This window comes from Manis pentadactyla, chromosome 11 (genome assembly GCF_030020395.1).
Source record: "Manis pentadactyla isolate mManPen7 chromosome 11, mManPen7.hap1, whole genome shotgun sequence".
Taxonomy (NCBI): domain Eukaryota; kingdom Metazoa; phylum Chordata; class Mammalia; order Pholidota; family Manidae; genus Manis; species Manis pentadactyla.
In genome coordinates, this window is record NC_080029.1 from 6,921,000 (window position 1) to 6,933,693 (window position 12,694).

Consider the following 12,694-nt stretch of genomic DNA (forward strand, 5'->3'; position numbering starts at 1 on the left):
TTTTCAAGGCCTCAGAAAGTCCCAAGAGTCAGAATACGATTTTAAGGTCCCATTTGGGGCCCACTTGGTCAGAAGAGAAATCCTGGCGGTGTGATAACCATGCCGGGGCCCCTGATTTGTTTCCAGTGATTTGGCTGAGCCCCAGAGCGGGCCTGAGGTGGGGGCTTTCCTACCAGAGGATGTGACTCAGTCTGGGTTTCAGAATCTCAAATAATATTTCCATGTAAAAATACTGCAAGTGTCCTTTCTTGTATCCCCTCCGACTAGCACTGCTGCTCCCAGGGACGCTACCTGGACCCTGTCCCGCTCTGACCCCCACTAAGCTCCTGGCTGGAGGCTGCAGCCCTCTGCCCTAGGACGCTCTCTGGGACAAGCAGAACCTCTTCTTCATGAGAGTCTCCGCGGTATAGAGAGCGTGACTCCTTCCGCCCTACCTCTGCTTGCCCGTCATTGTGGGCTGAACTCCAGAGCCCTGTCCCCAGGCTAAGAGCAAATCCTCACTGAGAATCAGGAAGTCCCCTGTCCCAGCCCCCGCTAAGTGACGTCTGTTAGGGTCGATGGTCCCACCCATGGACATCAACCTCAAGTTTCCCCCGCAGGTGTGTCTGGATTGATTTCTGAGTTAAGGAGGCAGGTGATTCATTGACGGGGTGGCAGGGGTGGGGGGGTGTCCAGGTTCCCACTCGTGATATAAATACTTGTAATCACTCTTTCAAAATCATGTTTCACTCTTTCAAAAAAAAAAGACCAGGTGGGAGGTTAAAATAACTTTCTTTTTTCTTGTTGGAAAATGGTCTTTATCAGTTAAATGCTGTTACTGTTTTCTCAGAAATCCAAGCAACTTGATACAAGGAATGTTTCACCTGCTTGGATCACAATAATATTATTTTTCTGGTGTCTCTTTCCTCTTTACCTTTCAAACCCACTTCACACTCATGTGCTCGCACCATGCAATGTGACAAATGGAAACGCTGCCAGTTCAGACCTGGCTGCTTGCATCCTGTGCACCCTGGACAAGATGCTTGACCTACCCGAGCCTCAGTTTCCCTAGCTGTAAATGACCAACTGTTTTTGGTGTCAGATTTCAACCTAACCTCATGCTTCTTCCTGCCTCCTGCTAGTAGCAGTTGTTGAGCCCCTACAAGCTCCTAATAGATGTGGTGTTAATGAGCTTGCTGGGGCTTATGTTTTAATCTAACTTCTCCAGCTCTTGCAAGGCATTGTGAAAATCAGTCTGTGCTTTGTAGGCTTAAAGTTTCTGTGATACTGGGCAAACACTTTAAATTTTCATATACAATGTCCTCATTTGTAAAATGAATGTAACAGCCTCTTTCTGCCTAGAAGAAAGATTGCAAAGACCCCATGAGAAAACATGTGGCTTCTCTGACCCTATATTCTATCATCACCTCCCTTGAATACCCTTGATATTCCTTAAATATGCCAAGTGGGCTTTGGCCTCAAGGTCTTTGCACTTTCTGTTCCCTCTGCCTTCTGGGGATGCTCTTACCCCAGTTAGTGAAAGGCTTTTATTTGTCACTTTTCTTAGAGGACCTCAGTGTCCCCTTGTCCCAGACTCCTTCTCTGATCATTCTTTCCTGCCCCCAGCATTTTCTATACCATGATCCACCTTTATTTTTCTTCATAGAAAATAAACATAGAAGTAAAACACCTGTTTTTACTTCCTTGTTTCTCGATCACCTTGCTCGCAGCCCACCCTTAGAGCAAGGACCTTCTCTCTTCTTCACTATTGTACTCCTGTGATGTAAATAAAGAGCCTGGCAAGCAGTCCACTAACTATCTGTGGGATGAAGGCTTACATCTGAAATAAAGTGGAAATTCACCCAGAAAATGCAAGCTGTCCTGCATTCTATGAATCAACTTTTTGAAGGGTACAGGTTCAGCTGAAGAGGCTGGGACCTTCAGCCATCGCATCACGAAGCCTTGTGCCAGAGGGTGGCTAAATGCCCTTGGGTGGGCACATGCAGAAAGACAGGGAGAAGCCCCTAGAGAGAGACCAAGAGGGCCAGAATCACGAGGTCCCGGACAGGGTCACACGGGGGGAAGGAGAGTCAGAGAGTCCTAAAGCAAGTGAAAACGGAGGGCTGAGAGCAGAGGCCACCAGAGAGGGAGGAGAATGTGAGGAGGAGGCAATCAAATGTCAGAGCAGAAGCCACCCCACCCCACACAAGTCCGTCCTCCGTCGGCCCCACTTGGCCCTTCCAGAGCCTGCCTTGCACCTGAGTGCAGGCACAGCCTTGCATCATCACACCTGGCACTTGGGAAGCCAAACCCATCCTATTTACTCAGCTCTCATGGTCAGGGCTGAGCATCCCTGTGGCTCCCGGAGAGGCTGGGAGTCCCCACAGCGCCAGGTCAGGGACAGCTAATTAATACTGACAAGGTCTTGGTGGCTCCCGCTAATTGCCGTGGCTTCTGCAGGTCTTGATGCTGTGTTGCTTCTACCGAGCGCAGGCTCCCAGGGGCCACGTGCCTCTCCAAGCGAAGGGCAGTAACCTCTGAACAAGTGAAAGTTTCACCACATCTTTGCATCAGGCCTGGAAATCATTACAAAGAGCGGACAGAAACACGGATCACCCTAGAGTGTCTCAAATAGCCATTGCATGGGCAATCCTCCCACACGTGAGCTCATGGCTACCTTGCAGCGATCCTGCAAGAGAGGTATTTTTGCTATCTCCTCTTGAAACTGGAGAAACCAAGGCTCCCATGAGTGCCATGTTCTGAAGACGCCACAGGCAGCTGCATAAAGCAGCATCAGAGTCCAGGCTGACTCAGTCTCAAGCCTGCACCTGCCGCCATCCAACACTGCCGGTGGGGCATGGCTCCGGACTGGGACACCAGAGTTGATTTCCAGGCCCACAGTCCCTTTTCTGAAACCAGTGGGGCCACATGTATTTCAGAAATCAGAGTTTGGCACATTTTAGGAAGTTAACATGTCTTATAATTGTATACGCTGCTCATAACCTCAGCAGAGTCTTGGCGCAGACCTAGGGTTAGAACACATTAATATTTCTGCAGCGAAATGTATGAATAGTCTTATGTTCATTCTTTCACTTCAGGTCAGGTGTTGCAACTAGATAAAGGATCAAATTACTTTTGGTTTACAAAGCTTCTTTTGAAATTGTGACTGTATCATTCTGGATGGTCTAAGAGGCAAGAGAAGGTATTTTTTTTCCCACATGACAGAAGCCATGTATGGCAACTCAAGGGCTGTGCATCATTTTAGTTTATAAACTAGATGTTGTTAGTAAGTAGAACAGAGGTGCAGAGGAGAGAAGTTTCTTGAACAAAACAGTATAAATCAACCTGCATCCCAGCGATGCTCTCATGGGCATGTCACCCAACTCACATGCATGGGGAGTGAGCATGCCCTCCGCTCACGGGGGCAGCTGGGGCAGAATAAATGCCCAGAGCAAAGTCTGATGTTCAGCAAACCTTCCCCAGATGGTGCCCATGACTGTCATAGACTGGAAGAGCCCAGTGACACTCGGCCAAACCTCCTTAAATAAGTCGACACACATACTCTGCACGTTCAGTCGGTGGTCACTCATCTCTCCAAGCCTGTCTCCAGTCAGGGTCTTGGCAACACTGTGCATTTAGTTTGGAGCAGTTTTCAGACGTACCCAGCTAGTACATGGCTGTCTGCCGTCAGAGCTCATGTGTCACCCTTGTTACAAATGCAGAGGGAGGCAGGAGGCAGAGAGCCTAAGGCGATGGCACATTTTCTAAGACTTTACATCAGCGCGTCCTCTTCAAAATACGGAAGATTCTTTCTTCCCCACTCAAGGCAGCTTACAAGAAAGAAATAAGCACCACTCCACATTTAGACCAGCAGTCTTAACCGCAGGCTCGCACTCGCCTGGGAGACGGGCTATTTTGTCAAGGCCCCAAGAAAACTTCTTCCTCCCATCTGATAGGGTTGCTACTTCCGTTACAGTGTGAGGAGCAGGGGTGCAGCTCCCATCCCCCCGCCATGTGGCCAAGGCGATGAGCAAAAAATAGGCCAGGTTTTCTCAGAGGAAGCCCAGAAGCTGCTGTTACGTAACCAGGTGTGGTGCATACCAGGTCACGTCCACGGGCGGGTGGGGAGGGAGGCGTTCCCGTGGCTTCTGGGCAGGGCTCTGCCTTCTGTTTGTCTGATTCCAGCAGCTGGAAGGCAAACTTCCCGTAGAGTAAGCACCCAGTAGGGAGCCTCCTCTGAGACGAGGCAGGTGTGGCATCTCCCCATGGATCCTTCACAGGACCTCTAGAATGCAGATCTTAGGCATGGAACGAATCCAACAGACAGTGATGAGGCTAATGACCTAACAGTGCCTGTGTGCTCGTGATTTTACAAATATCATCCATTCACCTTTTCTCACCAAGGTATTGTGCCACCGTGGAGACTAAAACAGCGACTCGAGGTGACGTGCCCAAGATCATAGAGAGTGAGGGCTAAAGCCGACAGCAAGGCTCAGGGCTGCCCCTGTGCCTGGATTAATGCCGCTCACTAGGTCTGTTTTGCAACTAAACAAACTAAACTTAGACAAAGTTTTACAACAAATGACCAACTCACAGAAATAGCAGCAAAACAAAATTAGTCTTCAGCTCAAGGTGTCCAATTTTGCAAAGAGCATTATAAGTAAATATTAGATTTTCATATTTTTTAAAGTATACACAATTCCCAGCTCAATGTGGATTGCTAAGAAATAACTCTTGGCTTAATTTTCATCCAGATCGAAACCTTTCTTATGGGCACTGGAGGACTGAAGTGTGACGATGGCCATGGCCTGCACAGACAGGCAGCCTGACCCCACAGCATCTCTGGTTCTCTAGCTGGGTGAGTGCCCCGGGCCTGGAGGAAGAGGAGTGATCTTTGAGACAGGGCAGAATGGGGACCTGTGTCTTTAACAGATCCACTTGTTCTTGCCTTTCCAGGCTGAGCGCAGCAGCTGGGCCACCGGCAGGCCCAGGATGCCTGTTTTGCACAGCCTCTGCATCCACGCTGGCTGCTGCCCTGGGAGTCTCCCGGCCACAGGTGAGCTTCCACGGCCCCAGAGATGCCCAGGGGGCCAATCAGGCTGGGCCTGCATGAGGTAAGATGGAGAGTCGCCCCGTGTGCTCTGGGCTCTCTCAGAAATCTCAGCAGATCAATGTCACCGTGGCGTTTAATTACCCCTCCTCGGTCTCATCATTATTTCATGGCCTCTAATACGCCCAGCAGGCAGCCCTGGGCACACAGATAAACAGCCACCCAGCATGACCTGGGCCCCTGAGGGGGTTCTTCTCTTGGCCTCAGCCCAAGGGACAGGGGCCCGGCCCTGCCAAGTACTGATGGCGTTGCTGCCCAGAACCTCTGGGTACCTTGGAGCAGCCCTTTCAAAAGCTGAGGGCACCATTCAGGTCAGCTCGGTCACCAAGGACCTACTGGCCCGTGGGCCCCCGTGGCTTCTGTGGACTCCCTGCCTGCCCATGTTCCTCTAATCATTTCCAACTGTCCCTCCATCCTTGCAGCCTTTGGCCTAGGGTGTGTGCTCTGCCCAGGGTGGTTTTGCCCCTGAGGGACTTGGACAATGCCTAGAAACACTTCTCATCACCGCTCAGGGAAGGGTGCTGCCGGCAGCTAGTGGGGAGGCAGGGATGCCATCAGATGTCCGGCAGTGCCCAGGATGGCCAGCAGCAAAATGCTCCAGCTCTGAACGTCACCAGAGCAATGTCAGGAACCTTGCCTGAAGATCACAAACAAGTCCCGTCCCCTGAACATGGAAGGCTCCTAGTGTCGCTAGTGACCTCCCAGGCCACTCTTTATGAGTAGAAACCAGGTGTGGGTCGCCCACCCCACACCCAGCACCAGCCCTGCCAGAGCTTGCCCCCTGCTCCTCCTATCCCTCCCCCTAATGTCCTTCCTGATTTTTGACACCCACTCATCCTTAAAGTCATCCCACCCTGCCTGCTTCGGAAGGGCTCAGTGACCAGCCCTTCAGCTCAGAGACCGCAGGTTCATACTAACCCCTCCACCTCCATGCCAGCAAACCACCAGTTCATGTGCTTAATCCCACAATGGGTTCATAATCCTGGTTGATGTTCTGGACATTGGGAGTGGTTTGCATTTAACTAAAGGATGCCTCTAAGAGCATGCCTCTGACTCGTGGAGGTGTTGCTATATTCCTTTGCATCAGCAAGGACCCCGAGGTGCTGGGGAAGGACTCTCCCTGGGCAGCCCACTCTCTCCATCGCCCTGGGCACACAGCACCACGTGTCCAGATCAGTAGTTGGGACAAGGACTTGCTGAAGAAAGACCTGTAGTGTGGACGTGTGGTCTGTGATAGGAAAGAAGAGTCTAGATCAGCTGGTCCAGGTGGGATCTCCTGGAGATCAGAGACAATGGCTGTCTCCGTCTTCCAACCAGCATCCCCATCACAAGCTGGGGGCATCAACATTTGCTGAACTCTGCCACCATATGCTGCCAGCTCCTGTCCTCAAACATTCCATTCTTACCTTAGGAGGTTGGTGTGTAAGGGCCTGACGGCAACTGTAAAAACTGTCATTGAAAGGCCTAACCAAAGTGCTCTCAGAAATCTTACCTAAAGAAAACAACCCTCATTCTTCTCTAAAAGAGAAAGAAAGAGGCTAAGCAGGGGGTCAGTCCAAGGGGCCAGCCTCTGATCCCAAGTGTCAGCTCATCTAGCCCTGCCTCTGAGTTGACAGTCCCTGTCTGCACAGAAGTCAGTCCAGTGAAGTGTAATTATACACCACTCTGCTCGGGGCCAGGCCAGGGCCAGGATGGAAATGAGCCAGGCTTGGTTCCTGCCTGATGTCACAGACGCCAAGCTTCCCCAGCCCTCAGGGAGGCAGGCTTGTGGCCTTGCAGGCCAGAGCCTAGGAGAGAGCCAGCCATGGCCTGTGCCTCGGATCCCCCAGCCCAGCCATCTCTTGGCTCAGTGATAAAGAGATGGGGGTCCTGTCAGAACCACCCAGGGTGGCTGTTCATGCACAACTTCTTTTTAAAATTTCACTACTGTGTGAATTAATGGATGAATGTTTGGACGCCTTCCATTAGCTGGTAAGCTGCAAGCTCAGACCCCTGCAGGGACTCCCCTCTCCTCTGCATCTGTCCCTTACATGAAGTCCAGTCTTCCATGGGGGGTTTATTATCTGGCCCAACTCCCAAGTCCCCTCTGCAGGCCCTGCACCCTGTCATTTGGGGAGAGTCCCTTGCTCCCTGTGAACACCAAGTCCTGACATCAGCGGAATGGAAAAGATAAAAGCCCCACCTCACAGCGCTGGTGTGAGAGGTCCCGGCTTAATGCACGCAGGCATAGAGGGCAGCCCTGGAACATGGCAGGCTCAGAATCTCCAGAACACGACACGGTGCTCCTGCTCTACGCGTTGGCACATACTCTTCCCTCTGGCTGAGAGTTGTCAGATGCAGATGGCAGAGGTGGCCAGAGAGAACTTTTTAGAGCTTCTCTCAGCTCCAGAGTTACAGGAGGACCTTAGAGTGAAAGAGGAGGGATTCGAGCTGGTTTGGAGGCAGTGGCCCCTCCTGGGAGGTGCCGGTGGGAGCTGCTCTGCTGTGTGCCCCCTCACCACAAAACAGAGCCTGGTGACCTGGGCAGACAGTCCCAACAGCTGTGCGTGGGACCTTGCCCAGCTGTCCCGGTTAGTAGTTGATCTTTTCACTGAATCTTCACATCTAAGGGGAACTTTTCCCGTTTGAACCTCTCTGCTCTGAATTTTAAGACTGGGGCTGGCTCTGAACAGGTCATCACTGGGTTGATACTCTTTCTGGTTTCTTAATGGAGCCTGAATCCGTGACATTTGTATTTGCTCAGTAAGCCAATTAGTCAGCAAGCTGACCCTTGAAGAGTTAAGCTTGCAGAGGTCAGGAAAAAATAATGATTTGTATTTGTTTAGGGGAGATTTTGCACATAAATAGATGGTCACAAATTCAACCTTAACATACTTGAATTTACCTAAAGCTAATACCCTTTCAGGAAGAAATTCTGGGAAATTTGAAAAACAAAATGTTAGAATTTAGATCTAAATACAGATCTATTTATTAAGTTTTCCTCCCTCCCTCCCTTCCTCCCTCCCTTCCTTCCATTTGCTCCCCTGCAATGTTATAATGCTCCCTGTATGATATTGTAAGTCCTGGGAGAGGAAATCCTGGGGCAAAATACCTCTAAAAACCGAAATCAGTTAAAGGGAGAAATAAAGTTTCAAACCCGTTTATTTCTTACAAACTGCAGTCCAGCGCCGTCTCTCTCCCCTGCTCCAGAAGGAGACAAGCCTCTCCCCTTAACCTCTCAGGTTCAGACACGCCCTCGGTTGCCCAGGTAATTACCCATTGACATGGAGATGAACTTCCCTCCACCCCTGAGCAAATGCAAATGCACTAAAGCCAGGCGAGATACTCCGGAAATGTTACAATTTTACCTACAGATATTCAGGGAAGAAAGGATTCATATTTGTTGAGGACCCAATCTACACCAGGGTTTCTGCCAGCAATTTTATGTGTTATTAAATGTCATCCTCACAATCGTACTAAGGGAGAAGTCTTACATTCCCCAGTTTTGCAGAGATTTTCTGATTTGCCCAGCCTCTCAGTACTTGCACGTCGTAACAGAGCTCAGTTTATTTATTTATTTATTTTTTGTTATCATTAATCTACAATTACATGAAGGACATTATGTTTACTAGGATCCCCCCTTCACCAAGTCCCCCCCACATCCCCGTTCACAGTCACTGTCCATCAACATAGTAAGATGCTGTAAAATCACTGCTTGTCACCAAGTTCACAGTCACTCTCCTTCAACATAGTAAGATGCTGTAGAATCACTACTTGTCTTCAACAGAGCTCAGTTTTGACCCAGAACAGTCTGACCTCAAAACTAATGCCCTCTCCTCTGAAGATAGACCCTGTGGCATCCAAAATAAACAAGGCACTCTGAGGTGATCTGTGCATGCAGTGCTCAACTGCGTTAATGGAACGGTTTGAACTTTAACCTCAATTTGAAGTTTGGAATATGGAAGGAGACTTTTGGAAGTTTTCCCAGAATGGGAGTTGTGGACACAGTGTGTCATTTGAAGCTGAAGAGCCAAACCCCTAACTATTTCTTGTGGTTCCCTAAAAAAACAAACAAACAAACAAAAAGAAGATTCTTCCTTATGATGCGAAAGGCAGGGACTGAACTCAGCGTCTCCAACTGAGCTCGGGATGTCTGACTGAATGGTGGTGTCTCTGAACTTGGCATCTATCTCTGACTAAACTATGGGCAACTGTGCCTGACCTCTGGGCATCTCTGGCTGAACTTGGATGTTTGTGTCCAAACTCTGAAATATCTTTAGCATCCCCTGCTCTGTTGGAGCTGAGTACAGTGCTTGGCCTGGAGTAGTAGCTGGAGACCCATTTAAGACCTCTCCCCTCCCCTCCTGTCCCCTCCCTACCTCTCTCCTTTCCTCTCCTCTCCAGGTTCTGTGTTTAATAACACCTTAATAGGAGCCCTTCACACCTTCCCGCCACCTTACAGATTGGTCATGCTCACACCCTGTTCTCACATCCGAGCTTCCCGATGAGGCTGGAGAACAGCAGCCCTGACAGCAAGCCAGCGAACAGTCTTCAAGACCCTGGGTCATTTATTTTTCTCCTTTTATGCCTTTCTGCCTCTCAAACAACTTTCTTCTTCCACTTACTCAAGTGCATTTGTTTACCTTTTTTTGAATTTGAATTTTTTTTATGTGGTTGCAGTGATGAGGGGCTAAGAAACACTTCTCATGCACAAACTCCCAGGATGTCCTCATCACTGTCTCCCTCCACCCCGACCCTGGAGACCGCCACCATTTCAAGTTCCTCCAAAGAAACACTTTCAGTGTGTCATGTGCTTTGCTTTTAGAACTCTGGGCTTGTGGCCTGCTCAGGTTACAGGGTGGCCCATGGACACTCCATTTAGGAGAAGACCTTGGCACAGCAAACCACAAGCCATGGTGTCAACTGGCTAAACACCCGCCCAGGGGATGGGGGAGGTGTCTCAGAGGCAGCTGCCTGCTATCTGCGGATGGCGGGGCAGGGCAGTGAGGTTAAGCATGAGCAAGAGGGGCCCTCGGGTCCGGGAACAGAAGAAAGACAGGGGCCTGGTGCCAGCTGCCAGGCCTGCTCTGTGGCTAAGGTTTCTTCTCCCTTGCAGAAGATCCACTTCATGATAATGGAGACAGAGGGACAAGGGAAGACATGGCTACCGCGCCATCCCGCTGAGCTTACATTTTGAAATATGAATCACTCTTAAAGTAGCTCCTTGAGAGAGGTGTGGATACAGAAGCACATATTTTAAACTATTAGGTTTATCAAGGGGCTTTATAAAGGAAACCCATGTGAGGTCCTCACTAGGTGAAGCAGTGCTATGTGCAGGGAAGCTCACTGACCTTGACCTATATTGTCTGGGGCACAGCTGCCTGACCTTAGTCTCCAGTGTTCACAGGAAAAGCTCTTCTCCAGCACAGCCAGTGTGAGGATGAAGAGAGCAGAGGCAGGTGGGGGCTTCCATCGTGGGACCTGGTGCAGGGCAGGTGCTCCACAAGGAAGACAAAAGAGGGGGGGAACGCCGTGGGCCAGGGCGGTTTTGTGGGGACGTGGCAGGGGCTGTGGACAGGAACCACTCCGTCTCTGGCTAGATTTCCTGGAAACTTTTATTTTCATTTCAGTTACAAAAAATCAAGGCTCATATGCATGTCTTCCTCCAGACTTGCTAAGTGGCGACCAGAGGGGCACCGGATGAGTTTGGGTCTGTAAATGCTGAGCCCTCCCCCTTCCTCTGAACCCCTCCCCCCCACTCCTTCCTCTCTGTTGGCCGAGGAGGATGTTCTGCCGTCCCTCACAGGTCAGTAAGGAGTCCGACACTTACCGGGTTTGTCGTCAATGCTGGCTATGAAAAAACAGGGGGAAGCAAATTGCTTTTCTGCAGCAAGGAGTCAAGGACCTGTTTGGAAAGCCCACCTCCTGGAAGTCAGCATGGGTGGGGACGTTCTTGGAGGAAGAGATGTGGGAAGCTGGAAATCCCTGGGGTGGGTGCAGAGAGCCAGTCCCTCTGCATAGCTGCAGGAGCTCCTTGGGCCAAGATGGGGGAGAGCTGGCCTTCAGCAACACACAGCGAGTGGTTGTCCAAAGTGCCCAATCCTACAGGTTCCCACTCATTTGAAATAATTAGGCTGACATCTGGGGATGATTTATAACCATAGTTTATTTGATGCACAATAAGACTCCAGATTTGGCCGGGCGATGAACACTGCTGAGGCCGAAATGTGAAACTGTTAAGCTAAAGAAAATGCTTCTATAAATCACATTGTGCATCCTCGTGGGGATTTCAGATTAACGTTCTCAAGTTGACAACGTGTTGGACCAAAATCAGTTTTGTGAAAGCATCACAAGGAAAACAAAATGCAGAAACAGAACAAGTTTTTAAAAATTTGGGAGGAGCCCAAAGAAAGGGGAACTTAACTGAGGGTCCCTCTTTCTGCATGTGTGGAGTCCAGTTAGGGAAAGAGGCCAAAAGGAGGGCCTTTTGGCCTGACGGATTCAACAAGAGCTAAGATTTATTGAGCATTTACTATGTGTCCATACAGTGCTTTTAGGGAGTATCTCATTTAAGGTTCATGAGAGCACACCAGGACAAATTCCACAATCAAGGCACAGAGAAGCCCACCAGGTGGCCCAACTTTCCAGGGGCGAGATGAGACTCAGTCCTGGGTGGCTGACCCCATGCTCCCAGCCCACCCACCTGAGGTGCTGAGCAGGCAGATATAAAGGAAAGAGTCTATGCCGCGGGGCCCCAGAAACCCCCGTCCCTGCATCTCCACTGCCTCCCAGCTGGATTCCAGCATCTGCCCCTGTAGGACGGGCTTGATGATGCCGTGCAGAGTTGTCACTGGGATAACTTTTGATTTAATCTGATCAAAATATCTGCCACCGGGCTTAGTGTCTCATGTGCTCTCAAGGTTTGCCAGCTTTTTCCCTTTTCTTCCTAGTATGGAAAGTAAACCGAACTAGATTTGAATGGGCTTTGCTCTCAGCAAGCTGGGTGTTATTTTATGCAGATACACTGGCTACACGGTCGTCAGGAAATGGTTGAGCATGTGGGGTAAATTATCCTTGGTTAGCCCCCAGCTGGGTAATGGTTGATGTCTCGACCTTTACACTGTGGCTGACTAGCACATGACTGATAACCTCTATCTGGAAGGTCACCCATTCAGGGGTCAGCCAAGGTCAATCACAGTGGTCCTGCCAACTGGCCCACGTATCCAGTCAGAAATCGCACTAAGTGGGGCAGCAAGAAGAGAAGGGACTGAGGGGGATTTATTCAGTTCCTGTACCACCAAGAAGACAAGACCATAGTGATGTGTCCCCAGGCCAGGACTGGCTCAGCTCCAAAGAGGGCAAGTCCTGAATTGTGTTCTGGGCCCATATGAACCAGACTACAGCATCCACCTTGTCATAAGCATGTGGTTTAGCCATGGGGTGGCTCAGGTACCCTGTGATGCCATCCTAAGGGAATAACCTTTGATTTAATCTGATAAAAATATCTACTCTTCCCTTAGGATGGCCCTTAGGATTTAGTGCAGCACTCACAATAAAATTAACTTGTCATTTATTGTAAATAACATGTGCATTTTGAAAATTTCAGTATCTAAATATTCAGATATA